The sequence below is a fragment of the Crinia signifera genome, chromosome 1 (genome assembly GCF_055691185.1).
Source record: "Crinia signifera chromosome 1, ASM5569118v1, whole genome shotgun sequence".
Classification (NCBI taxonomy): domain Eukaryota; kingdom Metazoa; phylum Chordata; class Amphibia; order Anura; family Myobatrachidae; genus Crinia; species Crinia signifera.
This window is the reverse complement of record NC_139217.1, coordinates 26,745,509-26,772,886: the sequence shown is the minus strand read 5'-3', so window position 1 is coordinate 26,772,886 and position 27,378 is coordinate 26,745,509. Positions and strand designations below refer to the sequence as shown.

The following is a 27,378-nucleotide window of genomic DNA, read 5'->3' as shown; positions in this document are numbered from 1 at the left end:
CACCTCTTTCTTTCTTGTGCGTCCTCTAGAGAACACTGTAGGACTATGGCTTAGCTGTTGGTGTGGACGCTATCATTGGACAGGACGGCTAGTCTGTCGCGTAGCTGTAAGTGTGGACTCTATCATTGGACAGGACGGCTAGTCTGTCGCGTAGCTGTTGGTGTGGACTCTATCATTAGACAGGACGGCTAGTCTGTCGCGTAGCTGTTGGTGTGGACTCTATCATTAGACAGGACGGCTAGTCTGTCGCGTAGCTGTGGACTCTATCATTGGACAGGACGGCTAGTCTGTCGCGTAGCTGTTGGTGTGGACTCTATCATTAGACAGGACGGCTAGTCTGTCGCGTAGCTGTGGACTCTATCATTAGACAGGACGGCTAGTCTGTCGCGTAGCTGTTGGTGTGGACTCTATCATTGGACAGGACGGCTAGTCTGTCGCGTAGCTGTTGGTGTGGACTCTATCATTAGACAGGACGGCTAGTCTGTCGCGTAGCTGTGGACTCTATCATTGGACAGGACGGCTAGTCTGTCGCGTAGCTGTTGGTGTGGACTCTATCATTAGACAGGACGGCTAGTCTGTCGCGTAGCGGTGGACTCTATCATTAGACAGGACGGCTAGTCTGTCGCGTAGCTGTTGGTGTGGACTCTATCATTGGACAGGACGGCTAGTCTGTCGCGTAGCTGTTGGTGTGGACTCTATCATTAGACAGGACGGCTAGTCTGTCGCGTAGCTGTTGGTGTAGACTCTATCATTGGACAGGACGGCTAGTCTGTCGTGTAGCTGTTGGTGTGGACTCTATCATCAGACAGGACGGCTAGTCTGTCGCGTAGCTGCTGGTGTGGACTTTATCATTAGACAGGGCGGCTAGTCTGTCGTGTAGCTGTTGGTGTGGACTCTATCATTGGACAGGACGGCTAGTCTGTCGCGTAGCTGTGGACTCTATCATTGGACAGGATGGCTAGTCTGTCGCGTAGCTGTTGGTGTGGACTCTATCATTAGACAGGACGGCTAGTCTGTCACGTAGCTGTTGGTGTGGACTCTATCATTGGACAGGACGGCTAGTCTGTCGCGTAGCTGTGGACTCTATCATTGGACAGGACGGCTAGTCTGTCGCGTAGCTGTGGACTCTATCAATGGACAGGACGGCTAGTCTGTCGCGTAGCTGTTGGTGTGGACTATATCATTGGACAGGACGGCTAGTCTGTCACGTAGCTGTTGGTGTGGACTCTATCATTGGACAGGATGGCTAGTCTGTCGCGTAGCTGTGGTCCTCACGTTGGTGGATGTGGGACGTCTTTCTGATTCACAAACAGTAAAATAAAAATAATTGTCATATAAAAGAGCAAAATCAAAGCAGCGATTGTGGTATAAAAATAGCCCAATCGTCCAATAACGGACTGCGATACTGCACCTGTCCCACGTCCCCGTCACTGCAGAGTTTAATCTGCTCACGTTTCCCCTGTGCATTTCTCAGCAGCCCTGTCACACCGCTGACATAACTAAATGATATTCCCAGCAGTGCAGCACAAATTGCAAATGAAGTGAGCACCATTATATTCTGTCAGAGGTTATAGCATTTTTTATTGATGATTTGAGAAGGTCAGTAATATTATTGATCCCTTACAATATAAATCTTTTCACATTTCTGATTTCCCATCCAACGGAAGAGAGAGCTTTGTCCAATGAGATCAAGTCCCTTATTGATTGTCCCATGTGTGAGGAGGGGGGGCAGCCTTTAGTTACTGCCTGAGTAGTATCAGCAGGATGTGCAGGATTTGTGGACCCAGAAGACGACACAGACCAGGACATCAGGACCAGGTCGACCTACGGGATGAAGATAGGTAAGTATTAGTATGTAAGGGCTTTGGATGTATTAAAGTTTTATTATAAATGTGTGTCAGTGTGTTTTAATTTACTATTTTTAATACTGTGGAACTACAAGACCCAGCGGGCCCTTTAATGCCCCGCAGGCTGGGACTTGTGGTTCTCCAAGTCCCAGCTTGCGGGGGAGGCTTGCTGGGTCTCATAGTGCCCCAGTATTAGACAATAGATTATTCTTTTTTTTTTACACCACTATCAGCCCAGTGACCACAGCCCAGGGTCACCGGGGACAGCACCAGGCTTCAGCCTGGTCAGGTAAGTCCTGGAGGGGGGGGACCCCTTCATTGGGGGGGTCCCCACTCCCCCAGGGCCCCTGGTCAGGCTGACTGGTTGGTAGGGTTAATGTTTTGGCCGCGGGACCTTATATCATAAGTGTCCCCCGGCTGTGACATTACCCTGCTGGCTGGTTTGGCCTGGGGCTGGTTCTTAAAATTTTGTCCCCCGTATTCCTAGTCATTTTTTCCCCCGTATTTTGGGAACCAGCCCCGGACCTGGAGCCTGGGGCTGGTTGTTAAAAATCGGGGAACCCCTATTTGTCGGGTTCCCTGATTTTTAATTACCGGCCCCGGCTCCTTCAGCCTGGTGCTGGTTACAGCTGTGGGGGGGACCCCACGCCGATTTTTTTTTTTAAATTTATTCAATTTTTCTATTTTTTTTACACTCTGCAGCCTGCACGGATCTGACTGATCCGTGCAGACTGCCAGAAACATTCGTATTAGCGGCCGTATATATGGCCAGCTAATACGAATGGTTACACCATCGGAGGGTTACAAAGCAGTCGTATATGACTGCTTTGTATATTCCCCTCCGGAACACGACTTTGCATACGACTGAAACAGTCGTATGCAGTCGTAGGGGAAATACCAATACGAAAAACTAGGTTTTTCATATTGGTAAATTTCCCCCAAAATGTCAGGGTTACCCTGAACAACTTATTTTCCTCCATGGTTCCTATCTGATCGGTGTAATTCATTCTACGTTGTTAGAAATTTGGACTATAAATAAATTGTATTTCTGCGCAGAACATTTTTTTAAAGACTACATTAGCTCACTTTAGACAGAGATGATGCCAGCGCACTGGCATAATACATAATTATCCCAAATCACTCTGTTTTACTACAAATTCCAAGTTTTTTCTGGAAAAGTTTTAAAATCAATCTTCATCCCAAAAATATTCCTATTCCACTTTTAAATGTGACTTAATGTCCCAAATCACTCTGTTTTACTACAAATTCCAAGTTTTTTCTGGAAAAGTTTTAAAATCAATCTTCATCCCAAAAATATTCCTATTCCACTTTTAAATGTGACTTAATGAGAAATGAAGTCATTTACAGTATCGGAGACATTCTCACACGCCGAGCTTCCCACAGCAAAGATTTTTCACGGTTTAATTTGCAATATAAATATAAATCTCTCAGGTTACGCACATAATGGTCTGATCGCGGATAATGTACTTTTGATTTAAACGGTGAAAGTTGCTGTTTTAATTAAAACGTATCGGCATGTGGCGAAACTCTCCAGACTGGCGAGGGGCGTGTTCTGGAGCTGCGCCAGTGCGCTGGCATCATCGGTTATCACCAGAATTGGGTGCCAAATTATTTTCAAATGACAGGACAGCGAAAACCCAACTACTGTATTACAGTATGTGATTTATTATAGGAGGTGTTATAGAGATACCATAGATTTGGATATGAAACAACCAATCCCCGGTGGTTTATGAAAAAAACTCAATCCCGAGATTCCCAGGATCCCGGTGATAGACTTGGTGGTGGCACCTGCAGACAGCAGCAGAACTCAGGTGTTGGAGAATGTGAGCTTAGAAAGTGCTCCTACTGTCCCTCAGTCCTTATCAGCCTCCACCCTTGTCCCTCAGTCCTCATGCCTCTCACCCCCTAACTGCTTATATCTTACTCACCCCCTTCCCCATCCCCCCGAGTACCGACCTCGGCTTATGTGCTCCTCCATAACTTAAGTAACTTTCTTACTTCCTAAAGCGGGACCTGCCACGCCGAAGGCATGGCCGTACCGGAAACGGAGAGAAGCCATGGTGCAGGGGGGCATGGCATCGGGCAAGGGGCATGGCATTGTGCCGCAACCCCCTTTTTTATTTTTGGGGTGTGCCAAGCGCTTTCTTAGCAGCTGGGCAGCCCCCGGCTCCTTGCTGCCCTCCCTCCCTCCCTGCAATGAAGAGATGCCATGATGCGGTAATCTCTGGCTCCCTCCTACTGCCCTCTGCCTGCCCGCAGGACATTGCCAGCCATGGGAGGGACAGCGGGACATTCTCCATATAGTGGGAGAGTTGGGAGGTATATGCTGCCTGGGCTGGCCCTCTCTGCGGTCCACCTCTGCTTGCGCATGGTGTGGGTGGCAGTCGGGTTGCACAGTGTGACCTCTGATATTACACTGTGCACAGCTGGGGGCAGGGGAAGCTGTACAGCGCCTGAGCAGTCTACTATGTGCCAATTCCAACATCTCAGTATTGGAAGCTCCAATCCCAGGATTTAAATCACAGGGAATTTAGGCCAAAATCCTGGGATCCCGCCGATCTAGATCCCAGGATTGGCCACCTAACTCATTTACACCAGTGACTGCCCCAAAGGAGCTTACAGTCCACAGCACAAACACACATTTGGGCCAGGTTTGTCTGTACATATGAAATGTACCAATAGGCTAAAAGGTCACAGCTGCACAGAGTATTTCAGATGCGTGCATTGTAAACTCTTACGTTGGTGTCTGTGAGGACATGGTTGCATGTGACAGGGGCGGTGACTCTCAACGCCTTCTAGTGTATGCTTTGTTAAAATCAAGGCGCCTAGTATTGTCATTTTTAAATGTGACCACTGACATATAAGTCACTGATTCGGCAGCTGGTTGGAATAAATATTATATTCCCGTCAGGGAAAGCCTTTATATTTCCTCTCATCTGAAACCGTTTTCAGCGTCCACATGCAGTTAGAGTAAAATGGACGAGTCATATATGTGGATGAATTTTGCCCGAAATTTCGATTGGAATTCAGTTGTGAAATTTTGGATGAATCATCAATTCAATGTGGTTTTCTTATTTGTGATCACAATGAGAGTTTTGTCCCGAAAATCCGAATGCTGAGTAAGCAATGAGGAACCACCAAAGGGTGCTGACATACCGACACTTTAGTTAGTTAGTCAGGTCATATGTAAATGAGGTAGGAGTGAGCCAATCAGGGTGTTCAAGGAGGAGTAGGCAAGATAGAAAGGATCACATGCTATTGTGATGTTCCTCTGTTCTTGTGAATCCCCGCCCTCCCATGCCTATTTATTTTTCTTCAGCGGCGGTAAAGAACGGTCATCTTGTGTAGTTGTGTGTTTGAAGATAGTGGGTGCGCTCTCCCCGGCATCAATTGTCATGTGCCATGCTTCTGCACGGGGGATGGCCGCACCATCTGCAAGAGTGGCGGTGCTGGGAGAGTGATGCTTACCCCCACTTTCCTATCTTGAACGTTCTTTGGTGCCGCCACCATTTTGATAGTCTACAATAAGTTGTCAAAATAAATTTGACGTTCAAGTTTTGAAACGCCAGCACTTGTGTCTGTGTCTTTATTTTAGTGTTAAGTATTAGTAAAGTTAGAGTAAGTTATGGTTTAAGTTTATAAAGTGTGTGGCACAAAGATACCCAATGGTGAGTTCATGTACAACACACCTTCTTTTAAAAATAGACGGAGAAACCAAATTAATTTCTTTATTATTATTCTCATCCTTGAATCAACGGTCGATGTTTAAAGAAAGACCGTCAGCGGCGTATCACAAAAACATTACTTCTGACCTAATGTCTAGCTAATTATAACAAACTAGAATAGCATTATAAATATTTCATCAAATCAATCTGCATATAAATAACTTCTGCACTACAAGCGTGCGCTCATAAATAGTTTAATAAATGCGTGTCATGATTCTAGTAGAGGATAAACAGCAACTTGAAGTATTTCCACCCTACGGGACGCCGCAGAGAGCAGGAATGGGACAGAGAGTTGGGCACATCCTGTACGGGGGCAAACATGTTTAACCGCTTCCAAATCAATTGAATTCCACAGATTCAAAGGTCATGGTATCCGGCTGGCTGATAGAAAATGTCTAGGTCGACACAATATGATCGATTCAATCAAAATGTCATTAGTTTTTTGGGGGGGATTTTTTCATTTTTTTATTTTTTTTACTTTTCCACGTTTTATCATTCACGTGGACTCTGATAAACTAATTGGGGGTGCACATGCTCTTGTGTCACCATTGACACCCAAAAAAAGGGTTGATCTTTTCCATGTCAGCCACTTCCCTAAACTTTGTTGACCTAATATTCCATACCCAAAGGACAGGAGGGTCACATTATCAATAGATACCAATTTAAATTTAAAATTTGCATTTAGGAAATGTGATTTGCATTAAAGTTAAAATGATTGTTTGTAAAGGTTTTCCTTTATGGAAACTATTTAAAATAAATAAAATATTTTTGTGTCTCCCATACCCAAAATTCCAAAATCCTTAATATTACGAAATAGAAAGTTAACTTTTTTGAGCGAGACTTGAATGTTTCATGCCCAAAACTATAAAAAAATATTGTAGAAACTGAAACATAAATGTTTTTTGTTATTAGACTTGGTTCCTTGCCCCAAGATATATCATTACTGTATACAAATATTCCAAACTATGAAAAATCTTAAATCCAAAATATTTCTCGTTAAGCATTATAAAAATTTTCTAGTTTGTGAAAACAAAGATTACATTTTGCAGTCATGTTGTGTTGAAGTTCTTACCATTACAGTTTAAATCTAGAACATTACTATAACTCAACACACTCAAGCTGGACCAATGCAAAATATTGTCATACAAGTTTGATGGTATGGAATCTAGTTTAGTTTCAGGTGCACTGTGCAATTTCCATATCAATTGTTTGAATGTTTGAATATGTTGTTGTTTTTTCAAATACAGTATCTTTTTTAATTAATATACTATTAACTAGCTGATGTTTCCAGATTCAATCGGCCAAAGGTTTGCTGGTCAGAACATTGTACGCCTTTTCACCCCTTCGAAGTCATAAAATCCATGCTTATTGGTTGGCTGCAAATAATACCCCGTAAATGGGTCAACCCGTGTCCCTTTACACAGGACTTCTACCAAGGTCCTGACCTGGGTTGAGCACGGCTAGGACCTTGGTAGAGGGCAGTGTAAACGGGTACGCCTGGTCACCCAACCCAGCTCCCGTTTACATCAATGGGAGAAGCCCAACCTCCAGACCGCAGCATCCACAGCTGCTGTCTGCTGTACACTGCAGACAGCAGCGGAGGCAGGGAGGAGCCTGTGTGCAGCATCCATTCACCTCGCGGACGGGGACTAGGGGGTGCACGGGGCTGGGGATGGCCCAGCAGCTTACCTTGGTGTTATGTTTGCCACCAGCGCAGCGATCAGTTGTCCCAGCGGGGGTGATCGCAGTCCCAGCACTTGGAGATGATGTCATCTCCAAGCGCCACCTCTGTCTACACTCCGTGTAAACAGTGCAGATCCCGGATCCGACCTGGCTTGGAACTGTGTTCCAAATGCTGTGTCGGATCCAGGATTATTTGTAGTAAGAGGGGTACAACTGTCACAGTTCCTAGACCACACAGCAGGTCACATGTTCCAGGTCACCTGGCAAGTGCTCAGTAAGAGTCAGAAACGGTCAAATTTTCCAGAGCACAATGGTGATGCAGTGTAACTGGCAAGCAGACATTTTGCCATATAGCTCTGACTCTAACAACCAATTACAACACCTACTGTATACTGGTGTTGTAATCAGTTGGATCAAAAGCTTTCATTTGGTATATGATGTGGCCTGCTCAGGCAATAGCATCTTAGAAATAAGTCACTCATTTATAGACTTGTAATCCCGCTCGAAGCAAAAGCTTCGAAAGCTAGTCTGTGTTTGTCCCTGTGTGAGAAGGAGATTAGTTTTACTCTCTCATTCCCTAATTTTAAAAATGTGGCAAGGCATGATGGGACTTATACTGTAGTTTCACAACAGCTGGAGGGACAAGGTTGGACATGTCTATATTAAACCATCTTATTGACTACGGGATTGTAATAAATAATTATGAGAAAGTCAGACAAGGCGATTAGTTCTACATTACTTCGTTTCGAACCCAGAGAAGATCTTTTCCATTGCACCTTATTTTGGTAGTATCGTGTTTATTTGTCAACGTTATTTTAAATTGCTACAATTTATAAAGCCCTCTACGCAATTAGCCGTTATTATAACACGTGTCCAAGCTGTTAATTGATTGTCTGTTGTACTGTAGGGTTCAATCCAAATTTGTCATATGACCGGCCCCAAAAATAGGTACTGCCGCACCTGTATGACTTATGTGTAGTTTTGATGATATTTTGATAATTTTATGGTGTTGAAATGAAACAGGACAAGCGGCTACTCGGACACATCTAGGAAATGTTCTGTGATTATTTTTTTTATAGCAGTTCCCATTGAGAATCCCACCAATCTCTGGGAATGGTGCTGAGAATTCCCCATTCTCGTGGTCCTTTTTGAAGAAACCGAAAGAAAATGGTTGGGTGTTTTTAACTTTAATTTTTTTTTTTTTTTAAATGACAAAATATTGCTTCCTTTTAATTGTGTCTTTAGGTTTTTTGATCAGTCGCCGTTAGCCCTCATCAGGTATGGCATTTCCCACGCACTGATAGATGTGTTTTATTTATTTATTAAGCTCGGTGAAGTGGTAAAGTGGCTGGTATTTTATCACTGGTCAATCAGCTCCTAACTGTCAAGATACAGGCTGAGTTGAAAAAATGACAGGAGCTGATTGTACCACCCACTTTATCACTTTACCGATCTTGATAAATCTGCAGCATAGTGAGGAAAGAAGAGTGTAGGAAATAGAGTGACGGGAATAAGTGTGGAAACAGAGTAAGTAAGGGAACTAGAGTGTGGAAAATAGATTGTGAAGATTAGAGTGTACACTGTAGAGTGCAGGGCATAAAGTGTGGAAAGTAGAGGTCAGGGATTAGAGTGTGCTAACTAAAGTGTAGAGAACAGAATGAGGGAACAAGAGTCTGGGAACTAGAGTGCAGGGAGTAGTGTGTGAGGATTAGAATGTGGGAACCGGAGTATAGGGAATAGGGTGAGGGGGCTAAAGTCCATGTGTGCAGGGACTAAAGTGTAGGGAGTAGTGTTCTGTGACTATAATGTGAGGACTGGAGTATACAGAGTAGTGTGCCGGGACTAGAGTGTAGGGACTACAATGTGAGAACTGGAGTGTACAGGGTAGAATACCGGGACTAGAGTGTGGGGGATAGAGATCTGTAAATACAGACTGTCTGCTACTTTTCAAAATAAAAAAAATTCAGGATGACATTAGCAATGCCATAAACCTGCCTCGGGCATGAAGAGGTTCCATCTTTTTTACATCTTAGGTGGGTTGTTGGCTCCATGTTTGCCAGCCAGTAGGAGGGACTGTTAGGGGGAAATGTGTATGGCTTTATGTGATTTTAGTCAAAATCTGTGTCCATGCCGATGGTGCATCATATACTGCAATGGAAGGTGCAACACAGTGGAGGTGGGAAACACTGTCCAATGACTGATCTCCATTAAGCGGAGGTGGAAAATGCTGTCCAATGACTGATCTCCAATAAGCGGAGGTGGGAAACGCTGTCCAATGACCGATCTAAACTCCACACAGACATAGGCATTCATCCACACTCACACCACTTATCTAAGAAATAAAGACGCGTACAACTGAATGAGCTTAAAGGGGACGGCTTATTTATTTTGAGCAGGGGCGGCCTATTTGAATCTAACTAAAATTTATGTCCCTGCTCTAACTAAGGTGGCGGGCAAAGAACGGCATGCAAGATAAATAACATTGCTGGAAAATAACAAAGTAATAAAAATAACAAACTCCGGATCTAAGGGCCTCCTGCCCTTAATTGCCAAGGACCGGCCACCTGCCAGCATCCAAGACAACGGCTCAATTACGAAGCGGACTTTTCAAAAGGGGCCAATTGCCCTTAAGGTCAGGGGGTTGACCTTCTGCTTCTGCCCCTGACCTCGCAATATCACTAAGGCAGAGCTCACCACTCTGCCCGAGTCATCAAAAAATTGGGCCACCTGCCCTAAACTACAAATGTCCGCAACAATTTACGCTATCCGAAGTAGATGATTGTTAAGGTCCAGATGTGGGCCCACCTGGATCGGTGATGCCCACATCTCGACATCAACCACCAGCTAAGTGTAAATACAGCTCTAATTTAACTACCGTTCTTTCCGCCAAGACAAAATAAGCCGACAACAACTAAACGAATAAATGCAAACGACTTCTCTAAAACTAATTCTAACTAATAATTGGGGCGGGCGGGAGGGCAACGTTTCCTGAAGCAAGAGGCAGAATCTTCTGGAAGCAAGAACATCACCCCATCAATCTCCACCTCTGACCTCAACCAGCCTATCCTGAACCGTCATTCAAATCAGCCAACCCGTCAATCAAGATAAGCCGAACCCCCGGGCCCAGATCAAGTGTGTGAGCTAAAGATTCCTGCCAATAGCCAGGTGAGTTTATGCTGTTTTCAGCCAGACAAGCTGGCTTCTACAGTCTTTCCATAAGCGGAGGTGGGAAAAGTTGTCCAATGACCAATCTCCAATAAGCAGAGGTGGGAAACGCTATCCAATGATAGATCTCCAATAAGTGGAGGTGGGAAACGCTGTCCAATGACCGATCTCCAATAAGCGGAGGTGGGAAACGCTGTCCAATGACCGATCTCCAATAAGCGGAGGTGGGAAATGCTGTCCAATGACCGATCTCCAATAAGCGGCAGTGGGAAACGCTGTCCAATGACAGATTTCCAATAAGCGGAGGTGGGAAAAGCTGTCCAATGACCAATCTCCAATTAGCTTAGCTATGAATGATGCAGGTTAGTGTATAGGCAATCATCATGCTTGCTGCCTGCTAAAGAGAACCAGTATACATTGAGTAATACAAGTCTATTGTACTCATTCATGTAATAATATAGCACATACTACAGTATATAGCTGGGGTAGCCAACCCTAGTCCTCCAGAGCTACCAACAGTGCATGTTTTGCAGGTCTCCTCACAGAATCAGAAGTGAGCTAATTAGCTCCATCTGTGTATCTTTTAAAATGTGTCAGTGATTAATGAGTGCAGCTGTGCGGCAGCTAGGTTGTCTGGAAAATGTGAACTGTTGGTAGCTCTCGAGGGCTAGGGTTGGCTACCACTGGTATATAGTAATACATGACAAATAAAAATACATGCAATAAACATATAATATAAAAAAATAGCAACCGCCATCACTACAGAACTAATATTAGTTTGGGGCAGGGGCGGATTGGGAATTTAAAGCAGCCCGGGGGAAATATGTCGAAGCAGCCCTGGGGGGGGGGCAGGGGGGGTTCGGACCTGTGGAACATGAGATATAAGCAGAGAGTAATCATGGTGCCAGGTACCTGCCAGCCTCCACCTCTCCGGATGTGCCAGGGACAGCAGCCTCCTCACGTTCTTGGAGGCCAGACTCTGCTTGCTGCCACCGGTTTCCTTTCCCAGCCCCACTCTGCCAACTGTAGCTGGCAGCAGCGAGGGGTGGGCACAATGTCTTGGCCAGTCTGTGGGCTCCGGTTACCCCATGGTGTGCAGCTGGTCTGGTGGTGCTCAGCAGGGGGTATCTGCTGGGCAGTGTAGTCTTTTAGGAGCAGCTGACAATGTACATAGCTGCCGGCACAGGCTAGCTCTACAAGCTTACTGCCGCCACTGCCCAGATCCCTGCTTTTGCACATAGGTGGGTGAGGGGGTGTGTGGGGATCACACAAACCCCCACCCACTATGTGCAGCAACAGGGTTCCGGGCAGCGGCGACAGTGAGCTTGACAGTGATACTTGCCTACTTTTGAAAACTAGTTTCAGGGAGATTTTAGTGGGACTATGTAAAAACCGGACCGGACTTCACTCCGGACCACCGGACAGGACATCAAAATCTGCAGTCCGGAGCTTGTAGGGTCCGGTCCGGGGGGTGTCTTGTCCGGGGGGGGGGGGTCCCTGTGATAGCTATCACCAGGGACATGGGGGAGTGGAGATTACAGCCTCCCCGTGTGGTCCGGACTGTCCGGCTTTTGCTACATGCCCGGTCCCGGACCATACAGGGAGGCTTTATTCTCCCCCTCCTCCACTACCTGGTGACAGGTGTGACAGGCAGCCCCCCGGACAGGACACCCCCGGACAGGACACCCCCCGGACCGGAGGCTACAAGCTCCAAAATGGGGGTTTTGTCCTGGTCCGGTTTTCACCCATACCCGATTTTAGTTGCTAGGAAAATGCACCACTGAGAGGGTGTGTCACGCTCCGCTCAAAGGGTGTGTCTTAATCCAACAATGGGCGTACCTATCGCAACTAAGGGGTGTGTCCTGAAGTGGCAGAATAAAACACTGGAACACTCTGGGCCTGATTCAGATGTCGATGTAGCTGCCTGTGGCACTTCACTAAATGTTTGAAAGAAAACTATTCTGCTTCTCTTGCTACCTATCTGTGTGTGTGTGTCTGAGAGACAGAAGAAAATAGAGGCGCATATGTCAGAAACTGAGGAGAAGTGTGTGAGAGACACAGAGGAAGGATAAAGAGGCAAATGTGTGTGAGAGGCATGGAGAGAGAGAGGCAGGGAGCGAGATGGAGAGAGAGGCAGGGAGAGCGAGAGCTGCAGGGAGGGAGATGCAGGGAAAGAGAAATTGCACAGTGCCCTCCCTCTTGTGTACCTGAACAAATGGTCGCTAGGTCTTCTGCTCACCAGGACTGGCAGCTCAGAGTCTTCTGATTGCCCACGCTAACGGGGAGAGAATGGGATGACTGGCTTCGGCAGGGTTGCTGGTGGTGGGCAGAATGGGACTGTGGCAGCATCACTTACTGTGGGATAATGGGACTGTGGAGGCGCTGCCTGCATCACTACATTTACAAAGGAAAGAAAACTTCAAAAGGATGCAGGGGAGTGCCACATAGCAGTTGCACCCTCCAATAGTTACACCACTGCACCCCTATATTACATAACACATCCCTACCTATATTACAGCCAGTACACGCATTCCCTGTACTACATTATACACAGTCCCCACTGACCCTTACCACACTGCCCCCCACTGACCTTGTCCACACAGCCCAAGTACACACAGCCCCTGTCCACACTGCCCCCCTATAGACACATACAAGGGTCAGCCTCAGGGTATAGTGTCAGCCTAGACATACACACAAACGGGGACAGAGGCAGCTTACAATGACACACACACACACACACACACACACACACAAAAGGCCAGTTGACACAGATACACAGGAGTCACTTATAAACACACATTGGTGTCAGTGCCAAGCTACACACACACAAACACAGCACATCACACAGATACCTACACACAGTGCAGCCTATGGAGCTGCTGGGGAAGAACCACATATAATTACTAACCTACAGCCCGCCCCGGGGCACTCCTGCTCCTCCCCCAGCATCTCCTCTGAGCTCCCAGCTTACCCGGCTGTCAGTCTTCCCTCCAGCAGCTCAGTCACCGCACTAGCTCCCGCGCTAAGCTCCGCCCCCATCGCCGCCTTATTATGATATTTCCGGGAGATTGAAAGTATTTTGCGGAGCACCGGGAGAAGGGTACCTGAAATGGGAGGCTGTAGGCAAGTATGCGCTAAGTGCTACGTGCGGGGCGGGAAGCGCTGCTGAATATGAAAAGACTGGCCGGACGCTGATTGGCTGAATTCTCTCAGCCAATCAGCGCATCCAGCCAGCCAGTCTTGTCAAATCCAGCAGCGCTTCCCGCCCCGCACATAGCACTGCCACTTAGCGATACATTACAAGCTCACTGTCGCCGCTACCCGGATCCCCGGTCCCCGTTGCCTGGCGGCAAATTGCGCTATGAGGGGAGCTCTAAGCTGCAGATCCCCATTGCCCGCCGCAGCCGTGCCCATCAGCAGCTATCGTAAGATCTTTCCCATAGGGGCGCTGGGAGGTGCTGCGCGCGCATGCGCAGCAGCCCTCCCGCAGCCTTTTTTTATGTGGGCAAAGTGCTGCGGCCGCTACCCGCGGCCCGGCCAGCCCTGGGGGATCGCGGCCGGCCCCTTTTAATGAGTTTTGGGCCGGCCCACCGGGAAATAGCCCGGTTTCCCGGTGGGCCAATCCGCCCCTGGTTTGGGGTAAGACATAGTTGATCTGTCCTTGACAAATCAGAGCGGATTAGTAATGCTGGGGATGGGTTAGTGGGGTCCTACAGACCGGGAGTATCTCTGATGAATATCGGAACTTTGGAGATGAATTGGGAGGTATGGGTAAGCTGTCAGACCCCACTGAGAGAGGAAGCGTGTGCAGGAATAGGGCTGCCGCCTTGCAGTGTATCTGCTGTTGCTTGTAATGTCGGATTCACAGGGTCTTCCATTGTGGGAGACTCGGCTGAGCTGCTAATGATTATTGTCATGTCAGGTTCGGTCTTCTGGGAAACGGACCACCGGCTCCCATCCGCCACATCCTGCAAGATGCTTTGTGACAGCAATGATTTTCTGTCACTATCAGCATGAATGAGCTGTGACCCTTCCACCCTCATACAGAACCCTCTGAATCTATAAAAGACTGTGTTTGCACGTCGCTCACCTCAGTGACACTGGGACTGGTGGTGGGTGCCAATGTTATGTCACCAACCGGCTCATACTCCGTGCACTTCAGATATATTTAACAAATAGAAGGTTTTTAGGCAGCATGCATTCAGTACTAAAGGTAGAAGAATTGTCATTAAGCCTTTTATTTCATGTTAGAAATACTCCGCACTTCCCCTGCCTTTTATAACGGTGCATAAAAGCCCCAAATTTACATTTACATACGTTACAAATGGATGGTCTACAGTATATAAACCAATTAACATTTAAACAGTAATATTATGTATAGTAAACATAGTCTAATATAGTTTTCTTTAAAAGAACATCACTGTGACATACCCAAGCCTAGAACAGTCAGTAGCCAATCAGAGTACTGTGACATTCCCAAGCCTAGAGCAGTCAGTATCCAATCAGAGTACTGTGACATTCCCAAGCCTAGAACAGTCAGTAGCCAATCAGAGCACTGTGACATTCCCAAGCCTACAACCGTCAGTAGCCAATAAAAGTACTGTAACATTCCCAAGCCTAGAACCATCAGTAGCCAATCAGAGCACTGTGACATTCCCAAGCCTAGAACAGTCAGTAGCCAATACGAGTACTAAGACACACACAAGCCTAGAACCATCAGCAGCCAATTAGAGTACTGAGACACACACAAGCCTAGAACAGTCAGTAGCCAATAAGAGTACTGAGACACACACAAGCTTAGAACAGTCAGTAGCCAATAAGAGTACTGAGACACATACAAGCCTAGAACCGTCAGTAGCCAATAAGAGCACTGTGAATTCCCAAACCTAGAACAATCAGTAGCCAATCAGAGCACTGTGACATTCCCAAGCCTAGAACAGCCAGTAGCTAGTCAGAGCACTGTAATATTCCCAAACCTAGAACAATCAGTAGCCAATCAGAGCACTGTGATATTCCCAAACTTAGAACATTCAGTAGGCAATCAGAGTAGTGAGACACACACAAGCGTAGAACCGTCAGTAGCCAATCAGAGCACTGTGAAATTCCCAAATTTAGAACAGTCACTAGCCAATCAGACCACTGTGACATTCCCAAGCCTAGAACAGTCAGTAGCCAATCAGAGCGCTGTGACATTCCCAAGCCTAGAACAGTCAGTAAACATCACAGCACTGTGACATTCCCCAGCCTAGAACAGTCGGTAGCCAATCAGTGTACTGTGACATTCCCAAGCCTAGAACCATCAGCAGCCAATCAGAGCACTGTGACATTCCCAAGCCTAGAACAGTCAGTAGCCAATCAGAGCACTGTGACATTTACCAAGCCTAGAACAGTCAGTAGCCATCACAGCACTGTGACATTCCCCAGCCTAGAACAGCCAGTAGCCAATCAGAGTACTGTGACATTCCCAAGCCTAGAACAATCAGTAGCCATCAGAGCACTGTGACATTCCCAAGCCTAGAACAGTCAGTAGCCAATAAGAGTACTGAGACACACAAGCCTAGAATCATCATCAGCCAATTAGAGTACTGAGACACACACAAGCCTAGAACCGTCAGTAGCCAATAAGAGCACTGTGACATTCCCAAGCCTAGACCAGTCTAGAACATCGGCAAAACTAAACTTATCAGCTACAGATACATTACTAAGACTCATCTGCATGACGCAGTTCCTACAACTTGTTAATTTGTTCCGTCCTGTGCAATTAGGTGATGAACGTACACTAGCAGCCAACAATTACACCCGATTCCCAGGCTTTCAGGAGAAAAACAGCAGATGGGGTTGTTGATAGCAAATGGGAGTTGAGGCTTTCATGTAATATGTTATACAGGGTTTGCACACAGTACACCTCATTAGCTTCCCAGATATCCAGCGTATTAAGTTAAATATATCCAATTTACTGCATATGGCGAGATTGATCAAGCGAGCAGATTTCTACATAATGCAATGCTGCTGCTGTTGCAATGCAGTGTTTGTGCTAATTGTAGCATACAGTAATATATATATATATATATATATATATATATATATATATATATATATTATACTGTATACTGTACAGATATTTTTTGCATTTATTTCTGGAGCTACAATTACAGTTTATTTAAAGGGGGCTGTACAAGGCTTTCCTACTTATTGGGCTGATATGTAGGTTAAAAGGAAAGTGTAATCAGCAGAGTCTACACAGTGTCTAAATACTGTCTACATACTGTCTACATACTGTCTACATTGCTCATCCCAATAATTAAAGAAAAAAGCGCTTAAGCCTAATTTTGGCGAAAAACATAGGCCCACCAACAGCGACCAGGTAACCTCATTGGGTGGGTCCCCAACACTAAGGTTCAAGTCCAGGGCATGGGAACCCCCCCCCCCCCCCCCACACACACACACACACACACCAGCACAAGCTATCCACCCCAAATCATCTCACTAGTGAAAAGTTAAAGAGGGGGTATCCTATTAGCAGTGGTACTTACTGTAACAGGCATAATGCTTGGCATGCCACCGTGGACCACAATAACACAACCCCCCCAACTTATCCCTAAAATTTACAAATTGTTTTCATGTGTTCAGGACTGAACATTCATAGCACCTTTTCCAATATACAGTCTACAAATGCCAGGGACCAATGCTGAAAATATGCCCAGGTGACCTTATCCGAAAGAGTCTTTACCACTAAGGTTCGGGGCATGAGACCCCCAAGACATCACAAGCCAATTGCCCTAAGGCATCACACTAGTGAAAAGCTTAACTTTAAAATGTTATTGCACCTTGTCCCTTAGTATTAGGGACCCACCGGAGGAGATCGTCACTTTAATTATTACAAATGTACTCTAATCTGTATGGCTATAAAGTCAGCCCTGATGCGTTTCAATATGTGACACTTGAGACCACCTAGGCCAATCACAAGCTGCAATCACGAGATCACATTTTGTGATTGGTCCCTTTAGTAACACATCCATTATCATTACACTCTTGTGATTTATTATTTAATAATGTGTATTATTCGTGGCAGGGACATGAAGGTAATGTGGAGAATCCGGTCCAGGTCTTAAAGCAGCAGAGGCAGCAGCAGGGTAACCAATGTGGTCAGGGTTGGGCTGATTGGCAGCATCTGGGCTTTCCTGATATAAGTGTTTCCAGGGCAGAGGGTCAGGGCTAATGATGGTGGAATGGCTGCCCAGGTGATAGGCCGGGGGTGTAGGCAATCATTGCCTATGGTGTTTACCTGGTATGCTGTCTACATGCTGCAATATATATATATATATATATATATATATATATATATATATATATATATACTGTATGTACATTAATGTAATAAAAGCAAATTTTGCATAAAGCAATGTTTACTGTATCAATAGTAAAAATTCCTGACGTGAGACACCCAGATATAACGATGCATCCAATTTGTAATTAAACAAAGAAATTGAGTGATTTATTGCACCCAAATTGATAGTTTATATGTGAGATTGCTGTGTTTATCTTCATGAATGTTAAAAGGCAGATTTATCTTCGCAGGCTACATTTAATCATTAGCCGGAGAATGTTTATTGCCCATTAAATCATGAGGAAACCTATTTTTATATACTCCCCCAAAAATGGGGTAATACATTAACGTCAGCGTCCTATATCAGGGGAATATAATCAAATTAAATTTGAGAACGGACTGGAAAAGTGAGTCAGGCGCGTTACTGCGGTTGTGTGAGTGCCCGTCTGCCATTGTCTTGGGTGGACGTTAGTGCTTTTCTCTATCTCTATCTTTTCTCTTTCTCTATCTCTATCATTAAAATAGGTGAAAATAGAATTTAGAATGATATATATATATATATATATATATAGATAGATATATATCTATATCTATATCTATCTATATATATATATATATATATATATATATATTTATATGCCACTGAGGCTGCTCTTATTTCAAGAAAAATTAACGCTTTCCAATGCTTGCCATTCAGTATCAGATGGTACCGCTACACAGATAGTATATTCGGGCTTTTTTAGTCCCCTTCCACCTCTATTATACGATTTCTACGACAACAGTATGCGATGCAATGTTTTATACATGGTTTTTCCCTGAAATCATGCTGCTAGAACATATTTGCTCATATCTGTTCTGTATTACGCCTTGTTCACGTGTTATACTGTAGTGAAGGTATTTTATTTTATCTTGTATTTTCTATCATTGACACTTTGGCACATTGCCAGCGCAGCGCCGGTGGGTGATGTCATACCCCTCTTTGGGCGGCAGAACTGCATGAGGAGGGTGTGCACCGGTTGACTGTAAATGTATGTAACTGTTCATTATGCTCTTTGTATCCTGAATAAAGTTTCAAAGTAAACTGAAACGTTGATAAATTCATGGTGTCCTGCGACCTTATTATTTTTCAGTAACAAGAACCTTTGAGTGCTGCCTCTCTAACACCCCACTGACACACCCTAAGCTTTGATCCCATTTTGCTGTCCCATTTTCAGATATAATTTTCATTGTAGTCCATGGACTACATTAACGCTGGATATGGATCTTCAGATCCCTCTCCATTAGCTGTGGCCATATAGGAGGTAAAGTTGAGACTAAGTGACTGCTATTCACTACAGGTAGCATTCTAGATGAGCAATATACAATACGGGAGGTTTTCTGGTGACCAGTTTTTATCCAAGCAGAATTCTAGTAAGTAACATACAATACATAAAGTGTTTTAGTGAGTGGCATACAATACAGGGAGCATTTTGGTGACCAATATACCGCATAGTGCTGATTCTGGTGAGTGACATACAATAAAAAGAGAATGTCTTCTGTTAATCGCTTATTAAAATAAGCGATTAAGCTTATTTTAATAAGCGATTATTTAATAAGCGATTAACAGAAGGCATTCTAAGAACTGTAATACTGTACAGGGGGAATTCTATTGAGTGATATACAATACAGGGATCATTCTAATGATCAATATACAATACAGAGAGCATTCTGAATACACGAACTTGGAAGATAAACATTTTTAAAATCATTGGCGTATTATAGTATAAGAACAAAACAAAAATACACACTGGGTGAGGGACTCTTTAAGACTATGGGGGACAGCAATTACCTGCGTTAAAAAAACACAAATTCCTGGCAAATTGCCTATTCAGTTGTCCGCGAAAAATGGATTTGCAGTTCAAAAGTTGGGAAAATTCTTATTGTAATTAAAAAATGGATTTGGTACAGAACCCCTGAGACACCCTCTGAATGATTAATTAGGCACTTAGAAGTTTTTAGTTGACCAATAATGACATTTAACTTTTCTGGTGAAAGAGGGCATAATTATGGAAATTGGGATATAAGATATAGGACCAGTATATTGGGTGGGGCAAGCTTTAAACTTGCTGGTGGGAGCAATCGTTCTGATTCCACTTTTTTTAATGCTCTATAGGATGACCAAAATGTATACTTATACCCCTTTATATGTACCCCAAATTAAATTATTGCACTTGTTTTGCTTTAAAAAACTGTATTTGGCCTAATTTAAGTACCAGAAATACTTTTGCTATAACCAATAATAAACTTCTATGCAGTTAGCTAATGTTTTTTTGGGAGGTACAGGCAAATGTACCCGTTTTTTTTTTTCATTTTTAACTGCCGTCAACAATTTTGTGGAATCCGTTTTTGGGAATTTGCAATTGAATAGGTGAATGAATGGCGTCTTCTTAAAAAATATTTGGGAATAATTATTTTATTTACTATAAAACATGTAAACTCTGCAATTTACCACTAAAATCCCTAAAATCGCTGGCCAGGAGGAAAATCGCTCAGTGTGTATGCATTGAGCGATTTTCAGGCCAGCGATTTTGACATTATCGCTGTCCATACACGCTGGGAAAAAATCATCCAGTGTGTATGGACCTTTAGAGAATACAATATTTAAAAAGCGAGTTTTATTTACAGAAAACAGCATTTTCCCGTTATTTCTTCCTTTAGCGGCACCCTGTAACTGCCATCGGCGGTGGCCGCTGGATGCACAGTGCCGGACCACAGGACGTCTTATTCTGCGATAAATCGATGGCGGGAAGTGGAGAAGGCCGCTGCAGGGCTGCAGAAATGGTTAAAGGATTAATTTCTTAAAAGGCAGTAGGAGGGAGAAAATGCTACCGTTTCAGATGAATCTGTGACATTTATAACCCATGGTATTGATTTCCTCAGATCTCTATCTAGAGTGTGGGCACGCGTATTGTGCTCACACTGACTTTCTGTGTGGATGGACTATAAAAATCCCCTTAGGAGAATGAAGCTGTAAATTGGATCTAAACATGTTCATCAAAACCAGAGACACAGTAATCCGCGAGACCTATAGGAGGTCAGTGATATTTCTATATTCTCCTAATCACAGCCAGGAATAAGATAATATTTGGTGCTACTAGGGCAGGAACAAAGGCTAACCAGCGTAACTAGTCCCCTCGCTCCACCCGGCCGCCCACTAACTGTACACTGCTGGCTGTAATTACTGGCAAATTAGCTGATTTCCATTAGATTACATGAAACTGGTACGGCTGATATTTTTTTATTATGTTTCCTTTCTTATTCTTAGTATTAAAGGAGCGGCAGTACAGTATTGCAGGAAGAACCTTACAGAAAGAGTGGGATTTGTTTTCTACAGGTATAGGGCAGGGGAGTAGACCAGGGTTGCCTACTTCCTGGCTCCCCTCTCCAGGAGACAGTTTTGTGAGGCATGGGTGGGCGGGGCCACTGACAGGGCGTGATGGGACAGCCGGCGAATGATCGGTGTGGGGGCGTGGCCAATGCAATTGCATTCTCTTGGCCACACCCCCTGCAGTGCAATGCCGGTATTTCAGGCATTGCACAGTGGGGGGCGGGTACAAAGATGCAAATCGCGTCATTTGCTCCCACTGACCCCCCACCATGTGGGGTCGCACATTTTGAACGCCACACAAAAGTAAAAAGAATCCTGACCCCTGCATTAATCAGAGAGTGCATACTTCCCATCATAGATGTTTAAAAATTTACCTAGCAGCCCATCGTCGAGGGACCCCAAATTTCTGCAAGTCCCTTCTACTAGTATATACTGTATGCCCAGAGTACATTATATCGCAGTTACATGTACCCACATCCTGATACAGAGCGGAACATCTTTACAGGGCTAGCTTGTAAGCCACACCCAACTAGCGTTCTTATGGCCTAAATGGGCAGAGACAGGACACCGTTCTCAATTCTAAAATATGTTCTTTTTATCTGATCATTGAAAATCCAGGGAATATATTAGCTGTCTTTCGAACGGTATGCCAAAATTCAGCAGCAAATGGAACCTTAATAAATGTACTTCAGCCCATTGAGTTAATTTGATTGCGTTACACGGCTTTTACCAATTATCTGCCACAGGCCACGTTTTATTTGCAAGTTTTCACCTGTTAACTTTAAATCACAAAATTGATAAGAAGAGACAGGTCGGCAAATCGGCTCCCAAGCCTGGCGTTAAGGACGCAGCAACTGATAAATATGCGTTCTGAAAGTTGTAATAAACAGAATGATTGAGGCGCACATCATAATGGTCCGTACACTTGAGATGTGACAGCGAAATGCAAAATTGCCTGGCCACGCCGGCCGGCTGAATTATACGAGATGGAATTCTCTGGAAGACAATTTTAGCCACAAATTAACAGGTAATACACTGTATCAGCTTGTCACCCAGGTTTATTGTATTCATAAGCTGGTTCATGCAAAGTGCTACAAAGTTGATAGGTTTCTTTAAATGTTCTACCAGGAGAAGATAACGAGAGATAATTTACGATTTCTCGCTTCCGTCACAATCCACCGCTGTGTCAGCAGCATTATGAAGCTAGATACATTTTGGCTGATTTTTACATTTTTTTAGGGGGATACCAATTGCAACAAGTAATCTGTAAATTGGATATGCGTTGGAGACTTACCTGTCTCCAATCCCAGGTATTAATTGCACATGTTTTGATATTGTGCCTGTCCCTGTGAAAGGGACAGAGTGGCTTCTGTTACTAGCCACTCTGCAGCTGCTGCCTGGCATGAAATGCACTGCCATTCCTTGCCTTGTACATTACATGGGGATACTCCATCTGCCTGCTATATAGGTCCTCGGTTGCTTCCTGCACCATTCCGTTCTTCATTGCTCCATATCTCTGCTGCACTCCAATACATATCCTGATGTTGGTATCACAACTAGCTATACTCCTCTCCAGTTCTTTGGAATATGCCGTTACTGCTTAGAATGTAAGACCTGGTGGCATCCCAAGTACCGGTGAACACATAAAGTTTTATGGGAACAGGAATAGCTGTTATAAGCCAGAAGACCTCCCTCATGTAGCTCTTGCAGGAGTTTGCTAACAGTCACATGGAAGTTAAACTAGAATCTGCATTAATGGCGGCTATGTGTACTGACTACTCCAACGCTGTACTTTAATGTCAGTAACCTGGTCAGTAACTTAATTTCTCCCTACAGCTGTAAACTGTTTTCCTTCAAACGGAATCATAATAGGACCAGTCATTAGCCTAATGCAGTATATCAGTATACCGCAGCATCACGCAAATACAGTCACTTTGCGACTGGCGCTGGATCAGCCAGCCTTACCTATTATTTTTATGTTATTTTTTTGCATTAAAACTTCTTTTGTCTGATTTGAGCTTCTGTCTATAAAACACGATCTCAGCTCCATTTCTATTCAGTTTTGAAGTTATCTTATGTAACGTTTGCCCAACAGAGATGAGAAAGCCGTTGCCTGGCAGTGAGCAGCCCTCTGCGACATGTCTCGGAGGTGACCTCACAGCATTCCACCGTCTTGACCCTGGCTAAACTCCTCATCGGCTCCAGAGGATGCTATGTGTGGATGGTAAATAGCTTTCTTGTGTACCTGAGAATAAAAGTGAGATAAAAAGGACGGCTTTTGCTCATGAAAGCACAGAAACCAACAAAACAAATAACTTGGAAGGAGATAAAAATATGAAGTTAAAAGCAAAGGTGGGGGTGGGGGTAGGGGGGCTTGGGCTGAATGGGCTGGTGTGTCTCCTTGAAGGACGGTTTGGTATAACATTATATTGTAGGCATAAAATATATAAATGTAAGTCACTTCTTTCCAGGATGGCTGTGTGTTCTTCAGCTCTTTGCTTTGTGCATATTCCTTCAGCTCCAGAAAAGCTGACCCTATTTTCCATCTCGGAGGGATGTGGCCTCATGGTCAGGGGATGCTGGCTGCCCCTGGAGAGTGCCTTGGCTGGAACCTTTGGGTCCTAGAAAGGGAGAGGAGCCGGGTTCTGCACTTAATGGTACAGTGCAACACAGAATTCCCAGCTCATATTATGCCCCACATATACCCCAGGTCACATTATGCCACAAAAATATCCCAGGACACAATATGCCACACAGAGACCCCAGGTCAAATTATGCCACAAAAATATCCCAAGACACAATATGCCACACAGAGAACCCAGGTCACATTATGCCACACAGAGACCCCAGGTCACATTATGCCAAACAAAAACCCCAGGCCACATTATGCCACATAGAGACCCCAGGTCAAATTATGCCACAAAAATATCACAGGACACAATATGCTACACAAAAACCCCAGGTCACATTATGCCACACAGAGACCCCAGGTCACATTAAGCCACTCAGAGGCCCTAGGTCACATTATGCCACACAGAGATCCCAGGTCATATTTTGCCGCAAAAAGAACCAGGACACATTATGCCACAAAAAGACCCCAGCTCATATTATGCCACAAAGAGACCCCAGGTCACATTATGCCCCACATATACCCAAGCTTTTATTATGCCAAGAAAATATCCCAGGACACATTATGCCACAAAGATACCGCAGGTCACATTATTAGGCTGTGGATGTCAACATTTTGTGTCATTCCCTCGCCCAGAGACAACAGCCCTCTGAAAGGACAGCGCTATTCCCTTATTCCCGGTTACTGCGCCTGAGCTTCCCTTGGTGTTTGGGTTGGTTCCATCTATGATCTGTATATTTCCACCTCTCTTCGGTGACGTGATGATTGCTGGATTTGCATCCTTGGCAAATGAAAATATAGTGACATAATAAAGTCAGCGCAGCGCGAGGACATTCCCTCATTGACATTCAGCTCCGCAGCCGCTACGTAGGTTGCATGCAAATAAGTAATGGGGATTTTAATGGGGATTTTAACCATGTTCAGCTTAGTATAATCTGTGAAATGAAGGCGATGAGATGGCTTATAGGAGAAAATAATACACTCGGATTCCCACCTCGCTCGGAAGAGGAACACGAGAGGCGGCAAATGGCCTTGACATTGCTGAAAAATCACTGACCTTGAGTGTAAGGTCACGCCCACGGAATGAGCCCCCTATTATCACAGATGAGAGGGGAGGACCCAGCACTATGAAACGCTGCTCAGTTGCCTAATGCTCGTAACACGTAAGCCAACAGCATTTTAGAATGACTTCACAACAATGGCCCATTAATGACACGGCTTCATTAATAATTACATTTATTGTCATTTTGTGGTTAGAAATTATCCAGAGTGGCCATTCTTAATGACATGTCCCTCGGACCGTATAAGTCGATCAATTTCAAATTCAGGCAACTATGCTAAACAAGGTTAAAACGACGACAAGACTGACTTCATTTTAATGTGCTCCTAAGAAATGAAGAGCCTACAGCATGCTCTAATGAAATATCGTCCTGCCCGCAGTGAGTGAAGCAGCCGTTCGCACAAAGCTGTGCCAATCACAGGGTGGGTTGGGTGGAAATGCTCAGCATTGATTCCAGTGCCTTGCACAAAGGCCACTTGGTTCAGGAGGATCCCTCCAATACTCACCCAGCACCCACAGTCAGTGTCACCAACAGGTGTCCCGGACCTTTGTAATGGGAGGGCGTGTGGCTGATGCAGGGGTGTGTGACCATCCCCCCTCCTTAGGAAATATTGGGAATTATGCATCCACACAACATATGGAGGGTGACACTTGGGCGCAGATGGGTATGATCAATGCCATCCCTTCACGCCACTCAGAGAGATACAACATAGACTGCTTCTCTGCCCCAGCACAGAACACAGCAGGGCTGGGGGTTGACAGATTGCCTGACCATTACGCAGCACTGAAGCCACTAGCTGAGGGAATCAGAGCTCCCCAGCAGCGTTAGAGCGCAGTTTGTCACTGGATTGCAGCAGTTCCTGTCACGTCATCACTGGCGGCCATCTTTGGACTGACATGCTGCGTGCATACCTCTTTATTGCAGCAAAGTGACCCCTTTTGGTCCTTTATTATAAGCACACACAGAAATAGTTTGGTATTTATTTTCATTTTTCTTTTTAATTTTCAGTTAAAGAAAGATCTTATTAGCAGACTCTGGGAGTATTGAATAAGTGTGTATGTGTGGTAGGTAGCGCATCGTTTATGAGGCAGATTGTGCGGTCGGCAGCACAGTGCGTATGAGGCAGATTGTGCGGTAGGCAGCACAGTATGCATGAGGCAGATTGTGCGGTAGGCAGAACAGTGTGTATGAGGCAGATTGTGCGGTAGGCAGCACAGTGTGTATGAGGCAGATTGTGCGGTAGGCAGAACAGTGTGTATGAGGCAGATTGTGCGGTAGGCAGCACAGTGTCTATGAAGCAGATTGTGCGGTCGGCACCACAGTGTGTATGAGGCAGATTGTGCGGTAGGCAGCACAGTGCGTATGAGGCAGATTGTGCGGTAGGCAGCACAGTGTGCATGAGGCAGATTGTGCGGTCGGCAGCACAGTGCGTATGAGGCAGATTGTGCGGTAGGCAGCGCAGTGTGCATGAGGCAGATTGTGCGGTAGGCAGCACAGTATGCATGAGGCAGATTGTGCGGTAGGCAGCACAGTGTGTATGAGGCAGATTGTGCGGTAGGCAGAACAGTGTGTATGAGGCAGATTGTGCGGTCGGCAGCACAGTGTGTATGAAGCAGATTGTGCGGTAGGCAGCACAGTGCGTATGAGGCAGATTGTGCGGTAGGCAGCACAGTGTGCATGAGGCAGATTGTGCGGTAGGCAGCACAGTGTGCATGAGGCAGATTGTGCGGTCGGCAGCACAGTGCGTATGAGGCAGATTGTGCGGTAGGCAGCACAGTGTGCATGAGGCAGATTGTGCGGTAGGCAGCACAGTGTGCATGAGGCAGATTGTGCGGTCGGCAGCACAGTGCGTATGAGGCAGATTGTGCGGTCGGCAGCACAGTGCGTATGAGGCAGATTGTGCGGTAGGCAGCGCAGTGTGCATGAGGCAGATTGTGCGGTAGGCAGCACAGTATGCATGAGGCAGATTGTGCGGTAGGCAGCACAGTGTGTATGAGGCAGATTGTGCGGTAGGCAGAACAGTGTGTATGAGGCAGATTGTGCGGTCGGCAGCACAGTGTGTATGAAGCAGATTGTGCGGTAGGCAGCACAGTGCGTATGAGGCAGATTGTGCGGTAGGCAGCGCAGTGTGCATGAGGCAGATTGTGCGGTAGGCAGCACAGTATGCATGAGGCAGATTGTGCGGTAGGCAGCACAGTGTGTATGAGGCAGATTGTGCGGTAGGCAGAACAGTGTGTATGAGGCAGATTGTGCGGTCGGCAGCACAGTGTGTATGAAGCAGATTGTGCGGTAGGCAGCACAGTGCGTATGAGGCAGATTGTGCGGTAGGCAGCACAGTGTGTATGAGGCAGATTGTGCGGTAGGCAGCACAGTGCGTATGAGGCAGATTGTGCGGTAGGCAGCACAGTGTGTATGAGGCAGATTGTGCGGTAGGCAGCACAGTGTGTATGAGGCAGATTGTGCGGTAGGCAGCACAGTGTCTATGAAGCAGATTGTGCGGTAGGCAGCACAGTGTGTATGAGGCAGATTGTGCGGTAGGCAGCACAGTGTGTA

At 45.4% G+C, this 27,378-nt stretch overlaps 1 protein-coding gene and 1 long non-coding RNA gene across 5 annotated transcripts in view; one reads left to right on the top strand and one right to left on the bottom strand.

Moving 5' to 3' along the window:
• CTNNA2 (catenin alpha 2) overlaps nucleotides 1–27,378 on the top strand; it is a 1,425,647-nt gene that overhangs the window by 508,435 nt on the left and 889,834 nt on the right. The window lies entirely within an intron of this gene.
• On the bottom strand, nucleotides 1,565–13,563 carry LOC146025644 (uncharacterized). The gene is made up of 3 exons (XR_014454258.1): nucleotides 13,350–13,563; nucleotides 12,649–12,835; nucleotides 1,565–1,824 (listed from the first exon to the last, which is right to left on the bottom strand). It is a non-coding gene; the product is annotated as an uncharacterized LOC146025644 (long non-coding RNA).